Source organism: Tiliqua scincoides, chromosome 14, assembly GCF_035046505.1.
Source record: "Tiliqua scincoides isolate rTilSci1 chromosome 14, rTilSci1.hap2, whole genome shotgun sequence".
NCBI lineage: Eukaryota > Metazoa > Chordata > Lepidosauria > Squamata > Scincidae > Tiliqua > Tiliqua scincoides.
This window is the reverse complement of record NC_089834.1, coordinates 5,871,278-5,880,674: the sequence shown is the minus strand read 5'-3', so window position 1 is coordinate 5,880,674 and position 9,397 is coordinate 5,871,278. Positions and strand designations below refer to the sequence as shown.

The following is a 9,397-nucleotide window of genomic DNA, read 5'->3' as shown; positions in this document are numbered from 1 at the left end:
GTGACAAGGGAAAACATTGACATAGTGGGTGTAACAGAAACCTGGTGGAATGCGGAAAATCAGTGGGATACTGCAATCCCGGGACAGGGAGGAGTGTGTTGGAGGTGGGGTAGCCATTTACTTTAAGGAAGGGATAGAATCCAGCAAAGTAGAGATTGAAGGTGGGTCCGACTCCACCATAGAATCTCTGTGGGTTAAATTACCAGGCCTGAGGAGCGATGTAATACTGGGGGTGTACTATCGTCCTCCAGACCAGAAATCGGAAGGGGTCCTTGAAATGAGGAAACAGATCAGGGAGATGACAAGGAGGGACAGGGTTGTAATTGTGGGGGACTTCAATTATCCTCATATAGACGGTCAATTTGTGTTCTGGTCATGAAAAGGAGAACAGATTTCTTGACACGTTAAATGACTGTGCCTTAGAGCAGCTAGTCATGGAGCCCACCAGAGAACAGGTGACTCTGGATTTAATATTGTGTGGTTCTCAGGACCTGGTTAGAGATGTCAATGTTACTGAGCCATTGGGGAACAGTGATCATGCTACGATCCGTTTTGACGTGCACGTCGGAGGAAGAATACTGGGCAAATCTCTCTCAAAAACCCTTGACTTCCGACAAGTGGACTTCCCTCAAATGAGGAGGCTGCTTAGAAGGAGGTTGAAAGGGAAGGTAAAAAGAGTTCAATCTCTCCAGAGTGCATGGAGCCTGCTTAAAAAAACAGTAATAGAGGCCCAGTGGAAGTGTATACTGGAAAGGAAGAAGGGCTTGACTAAGTCTAGGAAGGTGCCCGCATGGCTAATCAGCCAAGTTAGAGAGGCCGTAAAGGGCAAGGAAGTGTCCTTCCGTAAATTGAAGTCTTGCCCTAATGAGAAGAATAAAAAGGAACATAAACTGTGGCAAAAGAAATGTAAGAAGGTGATACCGGAGGCCAAGTGAGACTATGAGGAACACATGGCCAGCAACATTCAGGGCAATAATAAAAGCTTCTTCAAATATGTTAGAAGCAGGAAACCCACCAGAGAAGCAGTTGGCCCTCTGGATGGTGAGGGAGGGAAAGGGGAGATAAAAGGAGACTTAGAGATGGCAGAGAAATTAAAGGTGCAAAAGAGAGCAACTAAGATGATTACTGGGCTGGGGCACCTTCCTTATGAGGAAAGGCTACGGCATTTGGGCCGCTTCAGCCTAGAAAAGAGACACCTGAGGGGGGACATGATTGAGACATACAAAATTATGCATGGGAAGGATAAAGTGAATAGAGAGATGCTCTTTATACTCTCACATAACACCAGAACCAGGGGACATCCACTAAAATTGAGTGTTGGGAGAGTTAGGACAGACAAAAGAATTTCTTTGTTCAGTGTGTGGTTGGTCTGTGGAACTCCTTGCCGCAGGATGTGATGACTGAATCTGGCCTGGATGCCTTTTAAAAGGGGATTGGACGAGTTTCTGGAGGAAAAATCCATTACAGGTTACAAGCCATGATGTGTATGTGCAACCTCCTGATTTTAGAAATGGGTTATGTCAGAATGCCAGATGCAAGAGGAGGCACCAGGATGCAGGTCTCTTGTTATCTGCTGTGCTCCCTGGGGCATTTGGTGGGTCGCTGTGAGATACAGGAAGCTGGACTAGATGGGCCTATGTTCTTTTAATTGGGCTCTCCCAACACCTTGGCAGCTTCTCCCTCTCTCACACCTCTTTGTCTGCCCCTTACCATCTCTTCTCTCCCTCCCAGAGTTTCGGCAGAAGCAGCACTGCTGAAAGGGCAGTTCTGGAAGGGTTCAATTATTATGGGGGCTGGATAAAGAGCTTCCGCGGGTGTATCTGGCCCTTGTGACCTACACCCAGTGGAACTCCTGGTGCCTTAGTAAGTGTCTTCCTGTTACAGATGGGGTTGAAACACATGGGGTTGAAAGCACACCAAACCACAAGTGCCTGGATTGAAATTCCATACCTAATTCTCTCAGTTGTTTGCATCTGGGTCTGATAGATGCAATTTATCCTCTGCAACAGTTTTTTCAAATTTCTGATGACTGAGTTTTTTTTTTCCTCTTTAAAACTCCCCCCACCTCCATTGTGGATTATAAATGAATCCCTTCTGTGGATTCTCCAGAAACCCCCCCCCCCTTTGCCTTTAGAATGTCAAAAAGAAAGATTCTTAGATCTGTTGCATTTCCTTCCTCTTTTGTCTTGTTGATGGAGAACATTTGTGAGTCTGCTCAACCTTCCTAGATGTAATGAATAAATTATTGGCTGCTGGGGTGACCTTTTCAGCTACAGAACAGAGCAATTGGGGGGGGGAGATCTTCCTTCACCTCACCCTTTTTTCCAGTCTCTCATGTCAGCACATGAAGTGTTTCTTCGTCTAAATGCAAACAGCCCACTTCTAGATAGACCAGGGGTGCCCAAACCCCGGCCCGGGGGCCACTTGCAGCCCTCGAGGCCTCTCAATGCGGCCCTCAAGGAGCCCCCAGTCTTCAATGAGCCTCTGGCCCTCCGGAGATTTGTTGAAGCCCGCACTGGCCCAACGCAACTTCTCTCAGCGTGAGGGCGACTGTTTGACCTCTCGTGTGAGCTGTGGGATGAGAGCCCCCTCCACTGCTTGCTCTTTCACATCTGTGATGCAGCAGTGGCAGCAAAGGAAAGGCCAGCCTTGCTTTGTGCAAGGCCTTTTATAGGCATTAAGCTATTGCAAGACCCTCATTCATTCATATAAGTTCATCTTTAATATATTCATTTATGTAAACTTATGCAAATTTATTCAAATTTTAAATGTAAATTAATTTTTTTTCCCCGCCCCCCCCCCCCGACACAGTGTCAGAGAGCTGATGTGGCCCTCTTGCCAAAAACTTTGGACACCCCTGAGATAGACTATAGTGGCACTCTGGAGTTAGAAGAACAGGCAGCCATGGCACACCCAAGACCTCCTGATACCTGATCCAACATGCCAAATGCTGACACACACACACACACACACACCCCGGTGCTGTGTTCTTCTCACACCCCAATGTTCTAGCTCAGTGCTGCCCTCCACTCTTTAACTGGATACAGGTCTCTTGTTGTCTTTTGTGCTCCCGGAGGCATCTGGTGGGCCACTGTGAGATACAGGAAGCTGGACTAGATGGGCCCTGGGTCTGATCCAGCCTGATCTCTTCTGATGTTTTAGTGATGTGCCAGCCTCTCTGGACTGGAAAAGAAGGAGGGGGACAGAGCCCAAGAAGTGTGGAGGAGTCAGGGTGGTAATATGGGCAGTCTAGCCCACCATCCTCCCCTTAGTGGAGGTGGAGTAGCAGCGAAGATGAGTTTGGGACCTGAGGCAAAACCTCACTCTCTTCTACCTGAGGCGACGGTTTCATTTGACCTTCTGGGTGGAGCCAGCCCTGACTCTCTCCTTGCCCACCAGTGTTATGTTCTGACTTCCCGCTGGTTCCAGGCCTGCATTGGCAGCAAAAACAGAGATCTGGGACTCTTACAAGTGGAAAAGTATTGGGGGGGGGGGGACTTGGAAGAGAAGCCTGCAAAGCTGCAGGCTGACTTAGTTTCTTCCAGCATTGCCAAGATTAGTAGCTGACCTTGCAAGCCAAAGAGCCCCCGTTTTTTGCAGGCATGCAAGCTTTATTTTAGAAATAATGTGTTGGACGTGTGTGTGTGTGTGTTCGCATATGTGGGGGGGGGGAGCAAGGGAAGGAGAGAAAGATTGCATTAAATAATTTATGATGTTTTTCAGTCTTTAATTTCAGCCTGAGCCAAAGAGGGGCTGGTGGGGGGGGAAGGGAAGGAATCCAGAGTATTTTGACATCTGGGCCTATACACAAGCTCTGTGAGGTTTCTCTGTTGTCCTGCCAAGATCCTTTTTGTGTTTAAACAGACTGAAAATGACTTAATCCTTTTTAGTTTTTGTTTTTTAAAATAAATCCCCTTTCCTCCCCCAGTTAATGCCAGGGAACTGGTGCCTGCAGAAAGGGCCAGAGCCTTGTTAATTTATAACTTTCTCCTTTCCATGGGGGGGGGGGGGGGGAAACAGGGAAGGTATTTATGATCTTGAGTCAACGTGGGAATGGCATTGATGTTTTCTCAAGTTGATTGATTCCCTCCCATCCAAGTATCGCCATGGAATTGAAGGTCAGTATGTTAAACTCTCCCAAACCGAGACAGGCTCCTCCACACCAAAATATTTCTGAGATGCATACCAGTCGCGTTTGCTGTGTTACATGGAGAACCCAACTGGTATGCATCTCAGAAATATTTTGGTCTGGTGCAGCCGTGTTGCAGAGGCAAAATGAGTAGTCCATCGAAGGACTGTTATAGTAGTCATAAATAGCCGTTCCCAAACTGTGGGTTGTGACCCACAACCTCATGTTGTGGGTTGTGGATCTCCTCTATGGAGAACTCGTGCAAGGAAAGCACCCTACAGGTAGACCACAGCTGCGATACAAGGACATCTGCAAGAGGGATCTGAAGGCCTTAGGAATGGACCTCAACAAGTGGGAAACCCTGGCCTCTGAGCGGCCCGCTTGGAGGCAGGCTGTGCAGCATGGCCTTTCCCAGTTTGAAGAGACACTTGGCCAACAGTCTGAGGCAAAGAGGCACAGAAGGAAGGCCCACAGCCAGGGAGACAGACCAGGGACAGACTGCACTTGCTCCCATTGTGGAAGGGATTGCCACTCCCGAATCGGCCTTTTAAGCCACACTAGACGCTGTTCCAGAACCACCATTCAGAGCGCGATACCATAGTCTTTCGAGACTGAAGGTTGCCAACAACAACGGGTTGTGACCCACTAGTGGGTCCTGACCCAGTTTTTTTGGTTGAGTCCCATAGCAGAGCCTCCAGTGAAAACACAGGTGATGGAAAGATTAGTCGGGGCCCTCCAAACTCCAGCCCACAGGCCGGATCTGGCCCACTAGAATATTTATTCTGGATGTGGTGGTGGCAAAGCCTTACCACTCCAGCATGCAGCAACCAGTTTTTGTGTCATGTGATCACAGAGCCTCGCACCAGGGAGCAGCTTCCCTAGGAAATTGGGGCACAGAGTCATCTGGGGTGATAGGCAGCAGAAGTGACTTCCTAGCGCGAGGCTCCACAATCGCATTTTGACAGTTACAGACAGTTCTGAAAGATGTGTTGACCACAGACATGACAGCAACTGTTACCCTGCACATGCCCAATCTCATCTGATCTTGGAAGCTAAGCAGGGTCAGGCCTGGTTACTACTTGGATGGGAGACCGCCTGGGAATACCGGGTGCTGTAGGCTTATACTATAGTCTTTCGAGACTGAAGGTTGCCAACCAGACATGGTGCAGTCTGGGGAAAGGAACAAGTCCTGCCTGTCCATGTGACACTTGTGTGAGTGGGCTGTAAAATGCTTCTGTCCCAGGAAACTAAGAAATCTTTTGTTTCACATTTCAGGTTTACTATTCTTGTGGCGCACAGTTCAACTCCATGGAAAGAGGTCTCATTTTATCACCTGGCTTCCCAAACAATTACTCATCCGGCATGCATTGTATCTGGCAATTTTTTGTCCCTGCTCGAGCTTACCTAATGCTGGAAATTTTTGACTTTGATGTCTTCGAAAGCCTAAGTGGGAGCCAGAACACTTGGGATGACTTTCTTCCTCTTCCCAAAAATTCAGACCAGGAGATTTCTGCCACCAAAAAAGGTTCAGAGCTTCCAAGTGCCATCTTCCCTACTAAAGAGTCCGTTCTCAAGCATTCTCACTCCAAGAACTTTACTAGCCTTCATGATGGGTTTCCAGAGCCTCGGGCTGGTGAGTCTAAGCAATCCTATGAAACAGAAGAACCCAAAGACTCAGCTAATTTCCATCCTACTGGACTTCCATTCATGGCATCAAGCAATGTCACTTTGCCTACACAAAATGGACTAGCGGTGAACAAAGACCCAAAGGAGAAAATACTGTTTGCTTATCTCACTGCTAGGGGAAGGGATGTGGATGCTGAAGGCCTCCAGAAACATTTGTTGGAGGTGACTCTTGCAGAGGATGTGACCATGTCAGCGACGCCCATGGACGCATCCTCCGCCCAGCAGCCTTCAGCTGACGTGTGCCCCCATGACGTCTTGTATGTCTCTGACCTCATCGCCTTTTCTTCCCGTTTCTGTGGCACGAATTCACCACTGAACAAGAGCATGACTTTTGGGTCTCCTCTGAAGATGGTGGAGGTCATTGTGGAGTTGATCACCACCACAGATCGCGGGCGAGGCTTTGCTATGCTCTTTGACTACAAAAACGACACAGGACTGACAGATATGGATGAGTCAAAAGAGGGGAGAGAAAATGTTATGATGCTGGTCATCATAGCGGGAATCCTGTTCTTTGCTCTTGTTCTTTTGTCCACTCTGTGTATAGCTTGCAGGTGAGTGCAACCATTTCAGATTATTTGTTTTGCTCTGCATAACCATCATTTGAACTTCTCAAGTGCAGGCTTCCTATAAATTAGGGTTTCCACTAGGCAAAAATATTCCTTGGCCATGTCATGCCCCAGAATGCCTTGTAGGAAGTTTCAGCATGGTATTTTGGAGTGCGACAGTGCTTTGTGGCGTAAGTAGCACTACATGAGCTCACCATTTGAGAGGCTGTTATTGATTCTGCATATGGTGAAACTGGTTTCATTATTAGTCACTTCACTTAAAATTGCAGTTTCCAAGAACCTAAGGACAACTTTAAGTGAGGACATCACAAAGCGGTTTATATAGTAAAATAAAGAAATCAATGGTTCCCTGTCCCCAAAGGGTGCACAGTCTAAAAAACAAAATTGAGAAAATACACCAGCAAGAGCCACTGGAAAAGACACCGTGCTGGGGCAGGGAGAGACAGTTTCTTTGATGCGGTACATGATTGAGACGTACAAAAATTATGAATGCAATGGGCAGAGTGTATAGAGAGATTTCCCCTCACAATTTCCTTTCCAGAACAAGGACATCCACTAAAACTGAGTGGTTTACCCAGCATGTAATTCGTCTGTGGAACTCTTTGCCACTGGATGTGGGGATGGTGTCTGTCGTTGATGCCTTTCAAAGGGCACTGGACAGATTACTAGAAGAAAAGTCCATCACAGATTACAAGCCATGATGGGTAAATGCAACCTCCTGCTTCTAGAAGTAGGCTGTCTCTGAATGCCAGATGCAAGGGAATGGCAACAGGATGCAGGTATCTTCCTGTATCTCACAGTGCACCCTGAAGCATCGGTGGACCACTGTGATGAGATACAGGAAGCTGGACTAGATGGGTCTTTGGCCTGATTCAGTGGGTTTTTTCTTATACTCTCCCCCTGCTAACTCTAAGTGGACACCACTTGGCAGGGGTTACGGAGACTCTAGGCGCACAGCCCCCATCTTGGCTACTCAGCACACCCAGCTAAATTAGCCGACTGAGAAGTTGGCACCCTGAAGCCGCTCTGTGGCTGAGGATGCCTCGGCACACAGAAGCTGCCAGTCACCTCGGAATCACCCGTCTTGTGAACTCATTCTGCTTTCTCCTTTTCCGCCCTCCGTGCCTGTCCTCGGGAGACCAGAGCACATGGGAACTTGGCTCCCCTCCCCTCATCCCTCCTATTAATATTTGATTTTAATCTCCTCCTGCCCAGCTAAGAGTAGCTGCCCCCACCCTTCAGGCAGCCAAGCAGCACAGGCCAGACCTGGCAACCCCTTCTAATGGAGGGGTTTGCAGGACTGGGTGGGGGCAGCAAAGGGGGGCAGTGGTCATCCACAAATGTCTGCCTGAGGCTCATTCCCTTCAGCCACTATGAGCTCTCTGGGGAAACTCCAAGATTTTGCCACACTGTTGCCTTTGTTTACTGGTTGGAGTACGAATGAAAGCCTCGGTTGTTGGTTGGCCAATAATTCTAATTACTTTTGGCCAGGAGGCCAAGCCTGAGTTAGCAGAGGGGTTGTTTGCTCCCTGCTTTCCCAAGCCCCCAAGAACAAGAGGCTTGTCCACCTTATTTAATTTTAATCATGCCCAGTGTTGTCGGTTTTGGGTTTGTTTTGGGGTTGTTGTTTTTTTTTTTTTGCTCTGCGGCTGTGACGTAGGAAGAGTCGGTCAGGGGAGCCAAAGAATGCAGAGCATCTGACCAGCCAAAGAGCCACTTCGAACGGTGACCCCTGTGTTTACAGCTTTCTCAGAAGAGAAGGTGCTTGTTATTCCTCTCCCAGCCTGTTGCTGAAAACACTGAGATCTGCCGACCGTGTCTGTGCTCTGATTTGCTGCTTGGTGAGAAGATGCTTTGAGCATTGAGTCTTGGGTTCCATACTTGATTGCGCTACAGAGTCATGAACCTCCAGTGGTGTAGCTAAGGCATATGGTACCCAGGGGCACAAAAAAATTTTAAGCAACCCCAATAGCCCCCATAACACCCCCAAACAATTTTACACCCCCCCCATTTGACTTCTTTGAGCAACCGTTTTCAACCATTGTGCTGTGTCATATTGGTGTGCTGCAAGTGGTCCACAGGTATGCCACAGGGATTTGGGGGAAGGTCATGGGGGAAGGCCTATGGGGATGTGAACCCCCCACTGGCAGCATGGTGTGTCTTAAAAACCTGATGGTGTGCCTTGACAATTTTAGTGCCTTGTCAGTGTGCAGGAGATGAAAAAGATTGAAAATTGCTGTCTTAGAAACCTCTGAAAGGCATTTCTGGTTTCTGGCCAATACTGGAAGTGCCCTTTGGAGGCCTCCAGGAAGCTTTCTGAGGCCCACTGGAGGGCACTGGATATTATTATTAATTAACTTTATTAACAGTATTTATATACCGCTTTTCAACTAAAAGTTCACAAAGCGGTTTACAGAGAAAAATCAAATAACTAAATGGCTCCCTGTCCCAAAAGGGCTCACAATCTAAAAAGATGCCAAGGAACACCAGCAGACAGCCACTAGAACAGACAGTGCTGGGGTGAGGTGGGCCAGTTACTCTCCCCCTGCTAAAAAGAGGAGCCCCCACTTGAAAAAGTGCCTCTTACCCAATTAGCAGGGGTACTTTCTGGGGTCCCTGGTACCACACCTTGAGGGGTCTATATGTCACCTTTCAACAGCTAAGTTTTTTTTCTTTCCATACTATTCTTTTCTTTCAAGGAGACAGGCATATGATAGACACAGAAGGGGCTGCAAACTGTTAGGCAAGGGAAAACTTTGAAAATATGGTTGGAAGGAAAGGTTTGAAAATATGTAAGCAGTCAGGACTTTTGTGGTCTGTTAAGCCATTTCTGCCCAACGTTGCATGTACGCAACAGAGATCAAATGTGTACACCTGTGGGCTGGGCAGGAATGGGTTACTCTGGGACGCTGACCTCTTCATCCTGAGTAAGCAGACAGGCCAGCAACACTGGAAAGGATTAGCAGCCGAGAAAGTGCATTTCAGAGGCTTCTAGAACACCCTCTCAAGGTGAAAT

At 47.9% G+C, this 9,397-nt stretch overlaps 1 pseudogene; it reads left to right on the top strand.

The window, feature by feature from the left end:
- Window positions 1-5,132: 5,132 nt before the first annotated feature.
- LOC136634570 (5S ribosomal RNA) lies at window positions 5,133-5,249 on the top strand (annotated as a pseudogene).
- The last annotated feature ends 4,148 nt before the right edge of the window (window positions 5,250-9,397 follow it).